This window comes from Bos grunniens, chromosome 4 (assembly GCF_055505025.1).
Source record: "Bos grunniens cultivar Pamir isolate PY7600 chromosome 4, Bosgru_T2T1.0, whole genome shotgun sequence".
NCBI classification, from domain to species: Eukaryota; Metazoa; Chordata; class Mammalia; order Artiodactyla; family Bovidae; genus Bos; species Bos grunniens.
Window position 1 is genome coordinate 92394920 of NC_141168.1, and position 22154 is coordinate 92417073.

At 36.8% G+C, this 22154-nt stretch overlaps 1 long non-coding RNA gene across 7 annotated transcripts in view; it reads right to left on the reverse strand.

Annotated features, from left to right (window-relative positions):
* LOC147374529 (uncharacterized) overlaps nucleotides 1-22154 on the reverse strand; it is a 139132-nt gene that overhangs the window by 113207 nt on the left and 3771 nt on the right. The gene's annotated exons all lie outside the window — the stretch shown is intronic.

The following is a 22154-nucleotide window of genomic DNA, read 5'->3' on the forward strand; positions in this document are numbered from 1 at the left end:
CAAAGAGAAAACATTCTCCAAAGAAAAATGACTAATTACTTCTAATCATTACACAAAAGAAAAAAAATAGGTAGAAAATTTTTATCATTATGTAGTACAACGGGCAAGTTGAAGTTTTGGCAAGGGAAACATTAATTGCTTCCTTGAGGTCTTGTAGGACAAACTTATTGTAGGGTAAAATAAGTTTTTTTCTGGCTACTACACCAGGAGTTACATTGTAGCCTGGAAAAGAGTAAAAAGACCAATAACAGTGATAACACCTGACAATCACAAGGCACTTCCTGGGTATCATACACTGTTTTACGCATTGGGTTGGCCATAAAGTTCGTTAGGGTTTTCATAACAACTTATAGAAAAACCTGAATGAACTTTTTGGCCAACCCAAATACTTTATATATTAACTTACTGTCCCCACATATTACCAAAACTATCTCCAGGGTACAAAAATGTAACCAATATTTATCCCACTGTTACCCTTTGCTGCTGTTGCTGCTGCTAAGTCGTTTCAGTCATGTCCGACTCTGTGCAACCCCATAGACAGCAGCCCACCAGGCTCCCCGGCCCCTGGGATTCTCCAGGCAAGAACACTGGAGTGGGTTGCCAGTTCCTTCTCCAATACATGAAAGTGAAAAGTGAAAGTGAAGTCGCTCAGTTAGGCCCAAATGTTAGTGACCCCATGGACTGCAGCCCACCAGGCTCCTCCATCCATGGGATTTTCCAGGCAAGAGTACTGGAGTGGGATGCCATCGCCTTCTCCTGTTACCCTTTCAGTTCAGTTCAGTTCACTCAGTTGTGTCCAACTCTTTGTGACCCCATGAATCGCAGCACGCCAGGCCTCCCTGTCCATCACCAACTCCCAGAGTTCACTCAGACTCATGTCCATCAAGTCAGTGATGCCATCCAGCCATCTCATCCTCTGTCGTCCCCTTCTCCTCCTGCCCCCAATCCCTCCCAGCATCAGAGTCTTTTCCAATGAGTCAACTCTTTGCATGAGGTGGCCAAAGTACTGGACTTTCAGCTTTAGCATCATTCCTTCCAAAGAAATCCCAGGGCTGATCTCCTTCAGAATGGACTGATTGGATCTCCTTGCAGTCCAAGGGACTCGAAAGAGTCTTCTCCAACACCACAGTTCAAAAGCATCAATTCTTTGGTGCTCAGCCTTCTTCACAGTCCAACTCTCACATCCATACATGACCACAGGAAAAACCATAGCCTTGACTAGACGGACCTTTGTTGGCAAAGTAATGTCTCTGCTTATCAATATGCTATCTAGGTTGGTCATAACTTTCCTTCCAAGGAGTAAGCGTCTTTTAATTTCATGGCTGCAGTCACCATCTGCAGTGATTTTGGAGCCCAGAAAAATAAAGTCTGACACTGTTTCCACTGTTTCCCCATCTATTTCCCATGAAGTGATGGGACGGATGCCATGATCTTCGTTTTCTGAATGTTGAGCTTTAAGCCAACTTTTTCACTCTCCACTTTCACTTTCACCAAGAGGCTTTTTAGTTCCTCTTCACAACAGTAATCTTTAGGAAACTCTGAGCAGTTTGTAATATACAGCTTCCTGGCAGATACACAAAGTTTCAACCTCCTAGCAAAACCATCACCTAGAAAGAAAGTGAAACAATTTTAATCTCTCCTGCTGAAGCCTGGTTGATTTAGTAAGGAGAGGTAGGAAACATTCCAGGAGACAAAAACTTAAAAGGAGCATCAGAAAGAAAATTGTCATCCAGGTAATATACAAGTATAAGAACCTAACTTTTCTCTGCCTAATTGGAGGCAGGTCGATAAAATTCCATTTTCCCCTAGTGCAGAAGACCTTTTGTAGCAAGCTTAAGTTTTTGCTAAGTGTGAGCAAAATAATTCACACTGGAAAAAAAAAACAAAAACCTGCTTACCCCAAATTACACATATCTGTGCCATAGAAAATAGGAAGAGAAATAACTGGAGCCAATAGAAATACAAGCACAACAGCCCAATGCTTCACAGATGGCATCTGAGCAACTGCAGACGTAAACAAAGCTCTCTGAAATGAGGATATGGGCTCGGGTTCAAGGAAGTGATCAGTAGGATACAGGTCTGTAAAGTGTGTGGGCCAGCACAGATATGGGAAATGAAGACCCAAACCAGGCTGGTGACCGGAGGCGGGTGTGGGACCATGTGCTCCAAATATTCCAGTGAGTGAGGAGGTAACACCAGATTGTTTGGCTGTTTTGTTTGAATTCAGTTCATCTTAAATGAGTCTTTTTGTTCCATTTACAAAGTCTACTTCCATGTGTCGCCTCTGTGTCTTGTTAGGGAGAAGAGTCCCCCAATCTGTTGTACCCGACCAAAATTGGGGCTGCTATCTTGATAGGCCCGCACGGATGGGGCAGAGCAGGCAGCAGCCCTTTTCATAAAAATGATTTCCTTGAACCAGCACAGCCTGCTTGTTTATATCCTGAACACAGAGCATGATGAGAGAGCAGGAAGGATTACCTATACTGACCCCACAACCTTTTACTGAGAAGCAGAGATTACCGCACAAAAAAGAAATGCACAGTCACTTGACCTAATTCTGAAGCAGTTTTAATTTTTAAAGTCCTTATAAACTAAATGTGAAATAGCACCTGACCTCAACAGAACTTTAACTCAATGCTTTTTTAATCTACAACACTGTGCTGAATCTAAAAATAAAAGGAGAGAGGCACAGTTTGTCTTTTAACTAGCTAAATACTGCTGATAAGAGAGTAAAAGAATTCCAAAATAATAGTAAGTAATTATTAAAGGCTGCATCAGAACATAAAGCCCCCAGGTACTTAATCCCATTAAATATCTACTTTATAACACTAAATGCAGGTGAAGCACATTACCATTGCTGGATAAAATAAGATGAAATGTTAAGCTCTTCAGAGAATATAAAATAGTGGAGCCAGATTTTCTTATTTATAACTCAATATGACTATTTCTATAGAATAAGAATCTGGCTTAAGTTGTGTAATCATTTAAAAGGTCCCAAAGTCTCCTTCCTGGCTCTCTTCTCACCTCTCAAATGTCAAAAACACATTTCCTGACACAGTCAAGATGCATGCCAGCTCCCTGTCAATGAGAAGTTAGAATGAGAACTTTGACACAGTGACCACCAACAACTCTCCTTGGACTGCCACTGTTTGGAACCTGCTTCTCTCTCTGGTGATGAAACATCTTCTTGGTCCAGTGCCTCTACTCTCAGTTCCACATTATTTTCAAGCCATAGTTACTTTGTGGGACTTTTCAAGATTCCAAACACGCCATCCTATCATTCTCTGCTGCTGCTGCTGCCAAGTCGCGTCAGTCGTGTCCGACTCTGTGAGACCCCATGGACGGCAGCCCACCAGTCCCCTGGGACTCTCCAGGCAAGAACACTGGAGCGGGTTGCCATTTCCTTCTCCAATGCATGAAAGTGAAAAGTGAAAGTGAAGTCACTCAGTTGTGTCCGACTCTTAGTGACCCCATGGACTGCAGCCTACCAGGCTCCTCCGTCCATGGGATTTTCCAGGCAAGAATACTGGAGTGGGTTGCCATTTCCTTCTCCGTTTTCTCTGCTTAAGTCTGAATAAATGGAACACTGTCTCCCACACTGAAGACACTAAACATATTTCTTGAATGAATAAATGAATGCAATCCCTCATACTATAATTCCTTTGTGGGGATTTACAACACACAAGAGCTAATCAAGGACCCAGAGAAGTCCTGTTGTAAAAGAAACCTGTTTACTTTCTCTTTTAACCTAGGATTTTTTTTTAAGTTTTCAGAAAATTTGTAGATTTGTCACCAGTTAGTATAAATCCCCACTTAAAATGACAAAAGAAACCGTTGTGTTTTTTGTTGTTGTTCCTTTGCTAATGTTATACACAATACTGTTCTGAAAAATAATTCAGGAAAGCTTACAAAAACACATATTCTCCAACATGAATAGCTGTTCAAAGGTGAAGCCGAGAGATCAAAATTCTAAGTGCCAAGGACTCATCTCATGCTTATAAAAAGATGTAGCATGTCCCAGTCATTTGTGATTTCTAAAAGTGCTACTCTATCTTTTATTTTTTTTTTAATACCAGTTTTGGAAATCCTAGTGGAACAGCATCTCACTCTATAAAACAGAATCAGGGCTTAAACTTGGCCAGAAGTGTGAAGCAGAATTCTAGACATGGAAGAAGTACACACATAAAGTTAGTTGCTCAGTCGTGTCTGACTTTTTGTGACCCCACGGACTAAAGCCCGCCAGGAGCCTCTGTCCATGGAATTTTCCAGGCAAGAATACCAGAGTGGGTTGCCATTTTCTTCTCCAGAGGATCTTCCCGACTCAGGGATTGAACCCAGGTCTCCAGCATTCCAGGCAGACTCTACCATCTGAGCCACCAGGGAAGCCCAAAGGGTAATAATGACAAATGCCAATTATGAAGTCCATATAGCTTACAAAACACCTCCTATATATTACCTCAAATTGTCCTCCAGAAGTCCTCTGCAAGATAGAAGAAAACTGACATTCGTTCATCTGAAGAGCACCTATATTCTAGATGGAGTGCTTGAATCTGTACATCCATGATATCATGTACTTGCCTAACTACTGACAAGTCCATATGATATTTTAATGAAAAGTATAATCGTTGGAGATTTGGAGAACAATGGCGACCATTTCTGAATCTCCTCCTCACTCTTCCAAAACAATAAAATCAACAAGAATAAGAATTAACCCACACAAGATCTATTGCTTCAGCATTAGACAGACAAGACTCCAAGCAAATTATCCATAAGCAGAATAAAGAAAAAAGCATTCTAACAGAGCTCCCACCACTCGTTCACTCCTGCTAGCAGCCTGTGGATACAAAGAGCAATGGAGGAGAAACGGAAAAGGCTCTCTGAAACAACAGAGGGGATATAGGTGAAATACAAGCAAAACATTCCCACAAAAAGAAAGTAAAACAATAAATGCAAAAGTGAGGTAAGCAGGTCTGAACTCCGTAGTTCATAGCTCTGGCAAGGGGAAACGTGGTTGGAAACGAGGGGGACCAGAAGAGGTGAAACTGTGATGTAGTAACATTTCTGATATTCTTTAGGTAGAAGGTAAGGATGATACTGAAGGATGGAGATTTGGGGCTTGTTGAACTGAATTACATAGTTTGCACCATGAGGCCATCCAAATGCGGATGTAGTTTTACCTCTGGCCCTAGTCTGGAGATACAGAACATTCTGACCCTGGGCCCTTTTCAATCACCAGAAGTGTTAAGCAGAGAACATTGATGCCCTGGTTAGAAAGCTGACAGTACTGAACAAGCTGAGTAAAGTCAATGATGAGTAATATTCTGCAGGATTTACTGAGGGAAGGGGAAAAACTTCCACACTAATGGTATTAATCAACATTTAAGATCTTAGAGCAATTCCAGTAGTATAAAGAATCTTCAGTAATCTTGCCTAGAGAACCTGTGGACAGAGGAGTCTGGTGGGCTGCTGTCCATGGGGTCACACAGAGTCGGACACGACTGAAGCGACTTAGCATGCATGCATGCAAAGAATCTTCTGCAGATAGAAACAGCATCATTGAAACAAACAAACAAACAAAAAATACAACCAGGCACACAGAGCATAAGATAAGCAAGCTGGGAACACACAGAAGAAGATCACAAATACCTGTGAAAGACCCAAACTAAACAATTACTTTATCCATATTTTTTCTTACATTCATTTTTACCAGTTACTGAATGAAATGACATGCTTCCTCTGTAAGTTTTTACATAGTAATATTTAGGTTAACTGAATAGAAATCTGTATCATTTACATTATAATGACAAATCATCATTCTGAACAATTAAGCACATTAACTTCGTAAGTTCTGGATTAGAGAACACTTCCAAGTATTTATGTTCAGATGTCTGGGGCTGTGTGACTTCTACCTTATTACTATAATTATATTTTGGAGCCCAAGGTAAAAAAAACCAGTTAAGTTACATCCTTCAAAAATATAACTTAGCCACATTTATTTGGTTCCATGTGATACATGTGACGCCCTGATTTGTTAAGAATTTTAACTGAAATGGAGAGCAGCTAGTTTTGCATAAAAATGAGTAATAACAGTGAATGCATTCATTTCCAGGTATTTGTTATGTATCCAATTACAGACATCTATATGAAGTCCATAAGATAAAGATATTCCTTTGTTTTCATCCAATAACGTTTCATGCCAGGGAATGAATGAAGGGTTTATTTCCAGGAGACTGTTTTTGCCATTGAAAGCTCTGTCTTCTTCAGGCATTTGCTGAATGATGCATTAGCAGGAGCTACAAGGATCACATTGTTTCACACCAAATAGCCTCTACACTTTGATTCATATATCACACATGTTCTGTTTCTTACATTTCTGTTTTCACACCCACTACCTAAGTGCAAAGGGATTTGAAGACAAGTACCACAGTTTTCTAACTTTCAGCTGCTTTGGTTGTATTGATGGAGGAAGTTATGGAACATGTAGAAAATAGAATCAAAATTAAGGAGATCATATTTCTGTTTTATGCCCTGTGATATAACAAAGTTCACTAAGTAACAATTACTCAAAACATTCATTTTAGATCATTTAGCTTCACTGAAAATCCCTTAAATTGGCAAGTAAAATTTTAAAAGATTATTTATTATAGAGAAGAGAGAGCCAGCGGTGTGAATTCAAATAATGTGAGGAGGCTATCAATAATAACAGATGGTTGTTATATAAGAGAAATTGACATGTAACTCTCCTTATCTTCTGCGAAATTCAGAACAAGAAACCGAGTTTAAATGGCTTCAGGAAAGTTTGATTCTTACAGATACTGAGAATGGTTACACACTATTCGCAGTGGTGTTTCAAAATATACATTCTATTAATGAGTCCTGGAATTTTTGGTACTCACACTGCATGGCAATTCCAGTATTCTTAAAAATTAATAAAACAGATATCCTTAGGGAGTCCTGTCTGACACTATTAATGCACATTTTATAAACTGATTTAAGTAAGTTCCTAATCCACCAAATAGGTTAGTGAACAGATGTTCAACTCTCTGACTAAGGTTGTATTCTAAAATAACAGAATACATTTTACAATGGAAGGGACCCTAATGAAACCATTTAACTAAGCCTTTCCATTTTACAGAGGATGAAAGTGAGGCCAGAAAATATAAGACTTTTTCAAGACCACACAGCAGTAATATCCAAGTCTATATGGCTCAGGCATCCTTATTTCTAAGTCAATGCTTTTGCCACTGGATTTCATTTTCCACTTTATCTGAAACTCTACACATGGATTAAGTGGACATGTTAGTCCATATAGATCTGCTACTCAGATCTACCTGTAAGGCAAGTTTCCTAACCTCCAGAATGCTTGGAACGAGACTTAAGTACTTGCTCTCCCACCACTGCACATAGTTTCTACATAACTTCTTAATGACCACTCTGCAGCATGTTGAGCAAAGCAGTAAAAGCAGTACTGTATCAAAGTTAACAAAATAAGAATGAGGAGAAGCAAACAAAAAAATCAAGTGTATGAAGAAAGAAGTGAGACAGTGATTGTTGCTGACCAGAGAGCACCATGCCTAACACACAGGAAACGCTTAATATTTTAAATAAATTAAGAGAGCTATAGAAGTATCCGTAAGGATAAATGTGGATCCTTGTCATCCTCCTTCTATCCTTCTATCCTATTTCACTTTTCTTCCTCAGGGACAGTTTATCATCCACTGAACATTTATTTGCCTACCATGGAGATGTTCTTTTCTCCAGAAGGTTCCGTTTCCATTTCCCCTCCTTAGAAGAAATACTCATGGAAAACAGCTTAGCACTATTATTACTATTTAACTGCCTTCTACTTTTCAACTTTATCAAAGGCCTAAAGAACCTATTAGAAGCACTGTCTGGTAGACCCTAAGACTGTTAAGCTGTTTAATGGAAAATAATGTCTTGAAGTCATACTTACTGTAATGTATAAAAACATTTATACACATACACATATTCAGTTAAGCAAAGTAGGAGGAGAACAATTATAATATTGTTTAGCACATAATGCCACTTAACATATTTAAGGACATATTAACATAAAACAAAAATTCTAATTTTTCCAAGCAAGAATTTAATTAAAATAGAAATTTGGTCCTCAAAAGTCACTGGCAGTGTACACTAGGGATTTTGAAGGCTGGAACATATATCCTGTAAAGAAAATGAAAATATACACAGAAACTCTTCATTTTGTCCAAGATTAAAGTCAAAACCCACTGTTATGATTCATGAAGTCCTTATAGCTTTTTCTAGAATTTACTGGTATAGATACCCCTGGTGCTCTCTTCAAGTAATCACTGAGCACTAAGCCACCTGAAAAAGGAGGAAGACAATCACTCTTAAAAAGTAAATAAGCTGGTTTTAAGTGGAAGCCAACTGAGAGCTCCAAAAGAGGGACATCAGTGAGGCTGTGTCCAGAAGGTAACTCCACCAGTGTGCACATGCCTAAGGTAATCGGATTCAAATCAGCTACACTGATGACACCTTTCTTCAGCCTCCGGTATATTATTAAAATGAAATTTTGAAATTGACTTTTAATGCTGTTCAGAAAAACAGAGCACAGTGCAGTGTTCTTTGGCACTTCCCCACAAACACACACAGGGTTCAGACCAGTCTCTGCATTTGCCCAACATCAAGAGACAAGCCTAGACATCAGCAACTACCTCGAAAGAAAGGGTCTTCAACGTTAGGTCTTCTGGGATAACCTGTGTCATCAGAGAGAATTAATATACCAATATCTCTATTTTCTCCTGTGAAAAGTAACTGAAGGATCTTAGCAAACCTCAAGTCACCTAGCCTCTTTAGATTTATTCATTTTAATTAAAGAGAGATTTATTGGCTTCTGAGTCATTTGTATTAATACATATATATATTTATGTTTAATCAAAAAGGCACATAGGTACAAAAAATTCATTCCTGTCACTTGAAATGCCTAAAAGCATTTGGTTAGAGCCATAAATTTATTTTATATGGGTCTCTATTCAAAATCCGTATTTGATGAAGAATTATAAAGAGACATATCTAGTCTGAAAGGTAACTCTGTGCCTTGGTCTTTCCATATTTCATCTGTCACCATCATTTTTTTCTTGTCATAAAATACTTTTATTGCTTTGAAAAAATGGTTCGGTTCTCATTGGAAAAAAAAAAAAATAGCCCAACCTAAAATAGAGATTCGCTATATTAGAAGCTTGTGTAATTCATTTGGTCCATGTAATTTCCAACATATCCACAAACCAGCTGAACATCTGACAGACTACATTACCTAGGTTCTTTATCAAGGGGCTCCTAGTTGATTTTTTTTGTCTTTCTTTTAATTGGAGGATAACTGCTTTACAATATTGTGTTGGCTTCTGTCATATAATAACATGAACAGCTATATATACAGATATGTCCCCTCCCTCTTGAACCTTCCCACCCCCACCTCATGTTCCCAAACCATCTCACAAATAATCTGTTGTATAACAAGATACATAAAATCTTGCTAAATCCTAACTTTGAATCAAATATTTGCATTTGGCACACACGTCCTTGTAAATGAATGTTCAGTTCTAAGGAACATAATATAAATAGAATTCAGATACCTGAGGACATATGCTTATGAGGGAATCTGTGTAAATTCAGAGGACTTACAGCAATGCCTTAGAAACCACCTTAATGCAATCATTGGGATTAATATCCTTTTGCTTCAGTAGCATACACGAGATTTTTACAAAATCAGGCAGTGGAGAACAATGACTTGTTTAAAAGCTGTGTTCTAATGGCCCTCGGTTGTGTGGGAGCCAACCTGGAAGACAGCTGACAAAATGAGAGCTGACAGAATCAAGAAAATTCAGTCTTATTTCTCTCACTCTAGAATCTAGAATCTTATCTGGTTCCACATCCTCCAGTTTTGGTTATTTTTTTTTTTCTAGAAAAAGGACTCCACAGTCTCTAAATGCAGGCAGAAAATTGTGACATTACCATATGATTTAATTAGATTTTCCCTTGATTTGAAGATATCTCACATAAACTCCATAATACTAAATATTTATATGTATATGCTCTCGAATTTTCTACTGCACCTGTTAGTATCAAGAAAATAACTCTTTGTTTTCGTATTCACATGTAAGAAGTTAGTTTCAGCTACACAGACCTCACAGTCCCTCACAGCGACAGACAGAGCTGAGGCACAAGCTGTACCTTTTAGAAAGAACAAGTACATTCCAAATCCAAGATCTCAAAAGTCTTGCTTTAAAATACATAATTACAAATTTACTTACATTGATCTTTTTCTCTACCTGCTTGGTCTGCTTCAGTGCATGACCTCAACAGAGAGGAAAACTAACTTTTTAATAAAACAATCTGGATTCCAGCAGATATATAAGAAACTGGTGAGGGGGTGTGACCTAAAGGCAATAGTGTAACATTTTGCCATTGATGAGCTCTTGCAAGCCACATCCAATTCCATATGCCTGCTTCTTCTTTATCTACTGTTATCACTTTAATGTTTTTAGGGAAATTGTATGGCATGGCTCCAACCACAGGTCAGTAGCCGCCGCCTCTATTGGGTCCTTTAACCCCTCTATCTTGTTTCTAATCATTCTCTACCTACTCCCTCTTTATAAGAGTTCATTTATCTTTAAAATGAACATAGACAAAGAATTACTCAAGAAAGAATGTGAAAAGTGATGCTGATGTAATGTTGGCTACTATTGCAATTTTGAATGTGCCGTTATGGTTTCCTTTATTTTAAACATTTCACACACAAAGAACTTGTAAGTGTGGGAGGATGCAAGGGGGAAAAATGAACCCCAAAATAAGACATAGAGCAATTTACGCAAGACTGCATGCTAAAGTAAACAGAGAGTAACCAGATTCTGATGGAACACGTATCTAAATATGAAGTGCAAATAAAATAAACTGGGAGGATCAACACATGTTGGGAACAGTATAAAATGCAGCTTGAACTAATAAGGGTTTGGATCTATTTAGTTATGCCAAATTGAAATGTATCTACAAAGTGAACTCTGGTTTTCTAAAACTGTGGTTTAGATGCACTGAATGTTTAAGCAGATCTCACACTTTAATCACTTTAAATCATGCTTTTGTGGCTTAAGGGTACTGATGGTACCGATGCTCTTGTGCAGGTGCGTGAAACATTGAACCCAGGAGTTGTATATGTGTATGTGTATATATATATATACACATTTACATTTTAAATCATTTTATAATTGGGGAGAATAAATTTTCTGTTATATTTTCCTATAATTTTCTACCATTTTTGTCATAGTTTCTCTATCTAAATCATTCAAACTTCAGTGCATTTGGTTTGTACAATTCATTGCCAATAAGGCATAGAAGCAAACCTGATTATTAGACCAAAGGTGTAGTCTGAAGTCAGCAAAATACTGTTTATAATATAATGTATCATCCTAAAAGTGATCCAGTTTGCTTTTATGCACCTCACAACCTGTACCACGCTCATCCTTCTGGAGGCAAGTGTTTGGGGCAGACATTCCTTGTAACACACAGGTTATTTCCCATAACAATCACTTTTTTGTTTTTTGTTAAGAACATTAACATTTGTTTTACAGAACTTTTCTTTTACCAGCTCAATTTCAAGCTGAATATTTCTCTTTTAGAAGATGCTAAATTTCCTCAGAGAGACCTAATGGTCACATAGGAGACTGTTCCTGCAGCCAGAATGATGTGTGGTGTGATTCTCTAACATGCCACGTCACTGCAACTCCACAAGCAACCAGCACTCACTGTTGTCCCTAGAAAACCACAGGTTTTGGAAGCACTGCCTTTGTGTCTGTGCCAGAATGAGTTCCTGTTGTTGGTTCCTGCCACAGATACTCATTCATGAGCCTTAACTTCACTCCTTGAACCTAAACTTCCTTGTAATGTGATGACTGTAAAGCAGAAAATTAAGAGTCTCCAAATGAAGGTCGGCTTGAGCTTACACACAAACATTTCTCCAGTTATCAGAGCTTGCTATTCACACTGGATAACTTCACTTACCCCTAACATTTCACAAGCATTTGCTGAAAGGTTGATAAATTGAAAAGATAGCATCTTCTTCTCTGCGTACGCCTTCACCAGCCTCCCCAAAATTGCCATGCTATATTATACAATACTTCCTTAGCCAGATTCCAAGAATTCTATAGGCTGTAATTTAATCCTAGGAAAACCAGAGGATATTAAATGATCTAAACTGTCTTAGGCAGAAATCTCCGATTTGGCTGCTCTTTGAAGTTTGTATCTGAAACTTTTTGATGTCTTAATATTGTTTTAGAAATTAGGGGGGGAGTTGACTTTGTAAATCATTTTAGGATTGCAAAAATGACATTATGATGATGAATGGCACAAGGCTTTAAAAAAAGTTTCTCTGAATATTAAATTAATCACAAACCAAGGCTGTCTAACATTAGCTCCTGATAACTCCGAGATCCTGTAGCATTCCAGATGCTCTATGAAACAGAAATATTCTGTCTTTATTATGAGCACCTTTCCACATCTGCAATTCCGTTATACAATAAAGTCTTGTTCTTTTGTTGCAAGATTGCCCTGGTTCATTTTTTTATTATTAATTTAAACCATGTGGGTAAAGGGTAATCCAGTAAGCCATAGGATTTCAGATCAGAGCTTTCATACAATCACATGTAACATCAAACATCTGGATATTTAGATGAATAGGGATGGGGGTAAGTTAACAAGACCTAAAGCACTATCTGAGTGAATAGTTTTTAATTGTATATCATATTATTCACTTTGAATATAATACTTTCTTAACATACTTCTTTAAACAATGGCCAGGTTAGAATAGAAATAAAAATTCATAACCCAACTGTATCAGTCATATGTTAAGGCATAATAACCAAATAGTTTTTAGTAAAACAGACCTTAAAGTTATTGCTATAAATTGCTTGAGTAACCTAAAATCACTTTTATTATGTATAAAAACAAGCTTAACAATCCATTTAAAGAGAACATGATCTAAAAGTTTTCCAGAAGCACTAAGTCACAATGTTGTCTATTTAACATAAAACCTGTCCAGTAACATTTTACCTCTAAGGCATACTGCTCAATTATACACAACAATTAATATTAGCTTTCCTCTGGTTTTTTTTTTTTTTTTTTGCCAGTCCCTACCCTTTTCTAACCCTACTCATTAAACTTTGGGGGGGAATAGTCATAATTGTATACAGTTGGGAAAAAAATCTGTTGGCTTGTTTCAAATTTTTACATTTTTCCAAGGTACCTAAAACTTGCAAATAAATAAGGGAAATGTTTAAGAAGCTTGCCAATAAACGATACTCTCTTGAGTTTTAGAAATCTGTTTAAAGCGGAAAATATACCCAGAAATTTAAGCAAAACGGGTCAGTCTTACTAAATATATTAGATTAATATTATTTAGTGCTAAACTGATATTCAGAAGAGTAAAAGATTTTATTCAATACCAAGAGGGGAGACATAATGGGTCCATCCAAAAATTGTTGGAAGTTGACCCCCCAAATCATAATGTGTCCACTCCAGTCCAAATCAATTTATTTCTCAGGCAGATACCACAGCAGCTAGTCTTGAAGGTTTGCCTGAGTGGATGTTATTTGCATTCTGCAATCCAGATGCTGTGTATTTTACTGCAGATGCCAGGTGTGGACATTCAAAAGTAAAAACATAAAGATCAAAGAAACAAAGGCTGATCCTATTGAAATATTTAGCCACAAGTTATTCACATGACTAGAGACTTTTTGTTTCATGAGGTGTTTACATCCTTTGTGGTTAAAGCTATTTATTACCTTTGAAAACAGTTCACCTTCCTTTTTGGAATACTACAGAGTGTGACATGGCATCAATGTGTGTTAAGGGAACATCCATGTTTTGCAATGGAAATCAATACCACAATTACTGCAAAAATAAATTCAGTCATTTGAAAATATTCAAACAGGCTGGGTTAAAATTTCTCATATTCTGACAACATACACATAGTCCCCAAAAGAGAAAGGAATAAAAATTTGTCTCACAAAATAAAAACTTCACTATAGAGTCCCACAGAGAAATGCTGAACGTGAAAAGATGAAAGAATTTCTGGGAAATACACTCTTTAACATTATAAGAATTAAATCATTTTCAGGTTCATCAAATTTATCTGCAACTGCAAACACATTTGTCTCCTTTTCTTTCGGGTCTTTTTTGACCAACAGATCACGGCAATAATAAGTTTCAAGCTTTGTCCAATCCTTACTATTCAGAAACTATTCATTATTTCCTGTTTCTTATCCTAATTATCATAGATATTTATAAATTATTTTAGTAAAGAGAGGGCACACATGATCCCATTGAACATTTGATTTTCACACAATTGCCATAACATCCCACAAGCCTGAGAAACAATTTGGAGATCAAGTATTCCAATTGTCTAATGCTGCATATCAATCAGCTCAAAAATGTAATGGCCTAAAATACTTTTTTATTTGACACTACTTGGCTTCCCAGGTGGCATTAGTGGTAAAAAGAGACAAGGGATCAATCCCTGAATGAGGAAGATCCCCTGGAGGAGGGCATGGCAACCCACTCCAGTGTTCTTGCCTGGAGAATCCCATAGACAGAGGAGCCCGGTAGGCTACAGTGCATAGGGTCCCATAGAGTCGAACAAAACTGAGAGACTGAACACACATACATATACATACATAAACACACACACACACACATATACTGGATTACAGTCAGAGCATCTGAAGACTTCTTCACCCATGTTTCTGATGCCTGTGTTAATGCAGCTGGAACAAATATTCACTGTGCTCTCCATGTGGTCACCTAGGCTTCTACGTAAGGCTCACAACACAATCAGTCGTCTTTTTACATGGAAGCTGGCTGCCCTCACAATGAACATTCCAAGAAATTATCATTGGAAACAGCCAGTTACTTAAAAGCTAGGCTTGGAAACAGACACAAGGTCACACTGTTATATTCCATTAATCAAAGAAGTCACAGAGGTGGGGAAAAGATCTTACCTCTCAATAGGAGAAAGGTCAAATAACCTGTGAGCTCCTAGCTGGAAATAAATCCTTAATTTTGAACTTTTTTTTTTTTTAATTACTTTCCAAATTTCTAAAAGAAAAGTAAAAAAGAAGTGAAATTCAATATGCTTAATCATGTTCATGGGCTTCCCTGTGACTCAGCTGGTGAAGAATCTGCCTACAATGCAGGAGACCTGGGTTCAATCCCTGGGTTGGGAAGATCCCCTGGAGAAGGGAAAGGCTACCCACTCCAGTGTTCTGGCCTGGAGAATTCCATGGACTGTATAGTCTATGGGGTAGCAAAGAGTCAGACACAACTGAGTGACTTTTACTCACTCACTCACCCAATCATGTTCATAGGAAGAAATTTATTTTCCATTAGAAATTCAAATTTTAATTGAATTTAATTAGAGTACATAATGTTGACTAGTGGTCATTTTTTATGGTAGCATCTAGTATGAAAATCTGATGGTAGTTATTTATGGATCATGAATTCAACTCAGTCCAGATGAATTTGCAAAGATATCAAGATCAAGCCCAGGTCTCCCGCACTGCAGATGGATTCTTTACTAGCTGAGTCATCAAGGAAGCCCAAGAATACTGGAGTGGGTAACCTATTCCTTCTCCAGCAGATCTTCCCAACCAAGGAATCGAACCAGGGTCTTCTGCATTGCAGGCAGATTCTTTACCAATTAAACTACCAGGGAAGACCCTAGAGTACATAACGGTGACCAGTGGTCCTTATTTATGTTAGCCGCTAGTATGAAAATCTAATGGATGGTTTTATTTATGGATCATAACTTCAACTTGGTCCAGATGAGTTGGCAATGATACCAAGGTTCAAGACTATGTCTTGAACATAGTCAAGAAAATGTCAGTCTTTCCACAGTACTTAAAATTATTCTTTAAAGTAAGATTTTACGATAGCAAGAAAAAAATGCTCCTTTCAAATGACTTTATAATGATAGCAACAATTTTCATACACTTCCATGGGAGAATTTTTCTTTCCATAAGTATTTTTTAGTGACTATTTAAACAATACTCAATATTCACACAGAATTTAGACCACACTATAATGGTTTGATTCACTTCATTAATAAGTCTGTGGGAAAATCAGTGGCCCCTTAATTTGGGATTAAAAGGTTTCTTCCTCTGGCCTTTAATTTAAATTCCCAGGGAGAAACATAGGATATGAGTCTTTAAAGTTACATACATGAATGAAGACTATCTCAAATGTAGCATTAACAGTGCTGTTTTATGCTGAATAAAATCTATGTCCCAGTCCATAAGGGTAATAGTATGAGGAATGTTTGCGATAAATAGGAGATCTGTTAGCTCACCAATGGGAAAGAGGATAAAATGCGTAAATGCATACAATAAACTACTGCGTGGCAACAGGAAAATTCTGAATAGATATAAAAAGAGTAACACTGATCTGTTTAAAAATGCTGAAAACAAGAAACTAAATTAGATTTATATAAAAATATAACTTATGTAAACCAACAAACCACACAACAATATAGTTTTTACAAGAATAATTACAATCAGAATGATATACCTCAAACATGCTCTAAGGCTGCCCATAAAGGTGAAGACACAAGAGGGAAATTGCAGATAAAATGGAATAATTTTCATAAATAAACAGAGAAACTTTGCATAGACCAATGTCAATGATTTGTCATAAACTGACTAGTTATGTTTGACTTGGCTCTCTTCATAAGATAAAATGTCATCCAATTACTGTCAATTATAAAATTAAACACAACTAGATCTCACAGATTCCACTCTAGAGATTGATATAGACAACTAGCTATTGATTAAATGTCATGTTGGGCAAATAAAACTATTAGATCATTGTACATAAAACTAGCTGTATTAGAGTAATTGTTTCTAGTAGGGAATCAAAAGCACCTCCTATCTTCCATGATTTATTCACCTCTCTAGCTCAAGTTAATGGATGCTTTAAAACATATTTTAAATGTAGACCTAAGTCCAAATGACCACTTCAAGAGATTGATCAAGAACATATTAACTTAGAAAAGATGGTGGGTAGGAAGCACAAGAAATCTGTCTCCTTATCTAGGCAACAATTGCACTAGTAGAATCTGTCTGACATAACTATTCTGAAACTCCAGAGTCTAGTGAGGGTTTGTAACTACTAGGAGAAGGACTTGAGGGTAAATTGTAGTTAATTTTGATTGGTTTCAGCTCTTAGCATAATAGCAACTACCCACGCTTACCCAATCCTACTCCTGAGCTCCATAGCCAAGAGCCATGCAGACTTTGCAGAAGCAGCTTGGACACAGTTCGCAGGAACCACAGTGGGTAAAAAATGACCTTTTCCTGCAAATACTGGGGATCCGTGCTCTGATCACTGATTACTGCTTCTAATCTAAGAGATGCAAAGAGGTGGGTGATCATTTTTGCAGTGTTTATGCCCATTATTGCATACCCTGGACCTACAAAACTCTTAGAAGAAAACACAAGGCAAGCTTCATGGCATTGGATTAGGCAATGATTTTTTGGATTTGACACCAAAGGCACAGAGAGCTAAAGAGAAAATGGACCAACTGGATTTCGTGAAAATTTTAAAATAGTGCACATCAAAAGAAACTATCAGCAGATTAAAAGTGAAATTCATAGAATAGGATAAAATATTTGAAAAATACATATCTGATAATTTATTAACACCCAATATATACACAGAGAACTCCTAAAACTCAAAACACAAACAAAAAAGTCAATTTGAAAATAGACAAAAGAGTTCAACAGACATGTCACTAAAGATATACAAATGGTGAATAAGCACATTTAAGATACTGAACATCACTAATCATTAGGAAAATACAAATCAAAACTACAATGAGATATCACCTCGTATGTGTTAGGATGGCTACTATCATAAATACAGAAGATAACAAGTATTGTTAAGGATGTCGAATAATTGGAATCCCTATACATAGCTGGTGGGAATAGAAAATAGAATAGCTGCAGAAAACCATATGGTGGTTCCTCAAAAAATAAAAATTGAATTACCCTTTGATTCAGCAATTCCACTTCTGTGCCTGTACTCAAAAGAATTGAAAGCAAGAAATTGAGGAGATAGCCATACATGCATGGTCATAGCAGCATTATGCACAATAGCTTAAACATGGAAACAACCCAAGTATTCATTAGTAGGCCAATGAGTAAATAAAATGTGGTATATACATACAATGGAATATTATTCAGCCTTCCTATATGGGAAGAAAATTCTTATATATGCTAAAATATGGGTGGACCTTGAGAACATCAAGTGAAGTGAAGTAAACCAGTCACAAAAGACAAATGCTACACAGTTCCACTTATATGAAGTACTTTGAGTAGTCAAAATCATAGAGACACGAAGTACAATAGTAGTTACCATGAGCTTGTCGGTGGAATGGAATAAAGAATTATTGTTTAACAGGTATAGAGCTTTAGTTCTGCAAGATGCAAAGACTTCTGGAGGTATTGGTCATGGGTGCACAGAAATGGGAACATACCACGGGACTGTATATTTTAAGTGGTTACGATGGTAATTTTTATGTTATGTGCATTGCATCACAATAAAAAAAAATTGAGGAAAGAAAGGGAGAAAGGGGAAATAAAAGCTCATGGAAGTCCCAGATTTATTACAATTCTAAAATACAGCTAATAGCATATTTCCAATTCCTTGATAAAAGTGAGACCAGTTGACTGAGAGTGATTTACCATGACCACTGGCTCCGCCTTCTGGCTTGTGTTTAGAGCTGAAGAACTTTCTGATTCAAGTCTACGGAAGGCTGAAGACCCAGAGAACTCTTTTCATTACAAGATGACTCTGTTTCTTAAATTCAATTTAGTACAGTATCTTTAAAAGTCTAGTGGGTTTCTTGCTTATCAAATTATAATCCATATCACACTGTATATGAATGAATTAGAGTTGAATTACCAAGGAAAGGAAAACCTTATTCATGATCTAACTAGACAAGTATGAGAGTATTTGAAAACTGAAACTGAATAATTCAATCACTAACAATGCTTTTATACAGTTTTCTAAATGCAGAAAACTTTAAATCATTTTGACAGTATTATGTAAATTGGCTGCATATCTATAAGAAAATTTGAAGAACATTTTGTTGATAGTGATAAATTTAGAGATAATTTTCAATTTTGTAATACTCTTTTGAATTCAATATTGAAAATACTGAGTTAACACAATTAGTGAACTTAACTTAGACATGGGTTTGAAACCCGTGTGTGTTCATATCAATTTCTCTAAAACAGATGAGTTTCACAAATATGAATGTTAAAGGAAAATGATTTGGGGTTCTCAAGCTTTTTTGAAAACATAAGTATATCTGGAACAATTCGGTTATATGAATTCTTTTTCAACTGTAGATTTTATGAAAGTTAGATATGGATCAAATTCATTCCATGAAAATTTAGTACCCAAATTGAGATGTCCTGTAAGTGCAAAATATACATTAGATTTTGAATACTTAGCACTAAATATAAAAGTTCATTAATTTTTATATTAACTGTTAAAATGGTAATATTTTGATATATCACATTCAATACATTATTTAAACTAATTTCACCTTTCTTTCTATATGTGGCTAGGTGTCAGTTATCAGCTTAATGCTTCTGAGCTCCAAATTCACTCTCAGTACTTGCTCGGTGATACTGGACTGGACTTTTAGAGCATTTTGTCTTTCCTGACCACATACTTTTAAGTTGAGAGTATTGGACACTGCAGGAAACTCTGCGTCTTGATTCTGATTGCTGAGATTTTGGTTTTCATCTTGCTGTTGCTGAACAGTAAGGGGCTGCAGGAGACCCAGGCTCCATCCCTGGGTCGGCAACATCCTCTGGAGAAGGAAATGGCAACCCACTCCAGTGTTCTTGCCTGGAGAACTCACAGACAGAAGAGCCTGGAGGGCTAAAGTCCATGGACAGTCATCAGCAATGTGGATGTTTGAGGACATCTGGTGGCACTCTGTTCTAGCCAGATATTCAGAGCACAGTTCCTGAACAAACTCACAGCCCCACCCCCGGCCCAGCAATCTTCCCTTCAGATAGTGCGTGGTGGGTAGTAAGTCACTTCAGCCGTATCTGACTTTTTGAGACCCTATGGACTCAGCCCACCAGGCTTCTCTGTCCTTGGGATTCTCCAGGTAAGAAGACTGGAGTGAGTTGTCCCTGCTCTCCTCCAGGGGATCTTCCCCATCCAGGTATGAACCCAGGTCTCCTGCATTGCAGGCGGATTCTTTACCGCTGAACCATGGGAGGAAGCCCCTCCTTTCGGATAGAGACACTGCATGTTTCCGGTCCCCCACCAAATAATTAAAAGTTAGAAAGAATCTCATTTTTTTAATTTAATTTTTATTTTATATTGGAGTATAGCTGATTGACAATGCTGCATTAGCTTTAGGTGTACAGCTAAATGGTTTGGTTATACATATACTCATTCCTTTCCAGATTCTTTTCCCACAGAGGTTAGTACAGAATACTGAGTAGAGTTCCCTGTGCTATATAGTAGTTAGTTTCTGCTGTACAGAAAAATCAATCAGATACACACACATCCCTTCTTTTTGGACTTCCTCCCCATTTTGGTCACCACAGAGCACTGGCTAGAGTTCCTTGTGCTATACAGCAGGTTCTCATTAATTATCTAGTTTAAACATAGTATCAACAGTACATATGTGTTAATCCCAATCTCTCAATTCTTCCCAACCTCCCCTTTCCACTGGTATCCATACTTTCATTCTCTACCAAGAGCACCTCATTATTGTTAAGACAATATCTAACACTGCCTAAATGAATAATGTTATAATAACATTGATTTCATGTTTTATGGGAAATAATGATATCACTGTCAAAAAATACTAATTAATTTTCTCCTATGTGTCTAAAAACGCAATTACTTTGATTTTTCAACATCAATAATAATGATCTCCTTAACATGCAAATAGGTTAATGACCATCATACTAATCAAAAACAATACTCATTGACTAGAAAAGGAAAGGACTTTCACAGAAATGTCAATTTCAACAAACTCCAACTATAATTTCAGTCACGTAAGGACCAGGATATTAAACCATCAAAAAATAATCCATGAGAAAACTGCTGATTCCATGCTTTGGGGACTGAATATAGCCTGAAAAAATACATTTCAGAAAGTTTATTTAGTATTATGTAACTACTTCGGTTATGTGGTTTTCATATTTTTTAGTCTATTTACTAAAACCACTGTTCCTACACTTCATTGCTCACCACATAGAGATGCTTTCCAAGCTTTAAAAATAATAGAATCAACATTAAATTTTGTCACAGTGCAGGATAAGAATTGCATTAGGTTATATACTGAAGATAAATGTAACCAAGACATTTTTAATAGCATTTGTAATATTTTCTGTATTATGCAAATCATTTCTGACTACATTTAGCATTTCAGCCCATATAATTTTAATTAAGCTTAGCATTTTGATTATAAAAACCATACCTATCTATTGATTTCTATCCTAGCCTGTTTAAGCATTTAATAGATAAATGGCAATAAAAAGATTAGTAGTCAAATTAACATTTTCATGACTATCATTATTTATCAATAAAGGCAGGATGGTAAGAGTGATGTATGTGCATTTCCCCTTCCATTTATAGAAAACATTCTTAGGAAATTAAGCTCTGTAATGAAGAAAATATATGTGCTATAATTTCAGATTTGGTTTTAGCCACTTGTTCAAAAAACTGTATTATAGAAATGACTATCAATTTTCCCTCTAAACTGTCTAAATTATCATTATTGTTTTCAAAGCCAAAAAGCTAAAACACATCAATGAAATGAATACTCAGGTTCAATGAAATGAATACTCTGGTTCAATGAAATTACCATCATAGACTTAAAATTCCTAAAAGACAATTCAGTAACTGTATAGTTCAATACATTCTTCAGCACACTGTGTGTGGATGAGTGTACATGTGCATATAGGTGTGAGAGACGACTGAAGCTAGAATCCATTAAGAAATAATGCACCAATACACTGAGGAAACCATAACTGAAAAAGACTGTACCCCAATGTTCATTGCAGCACTATTTACAATAGCTAGGTCATGGA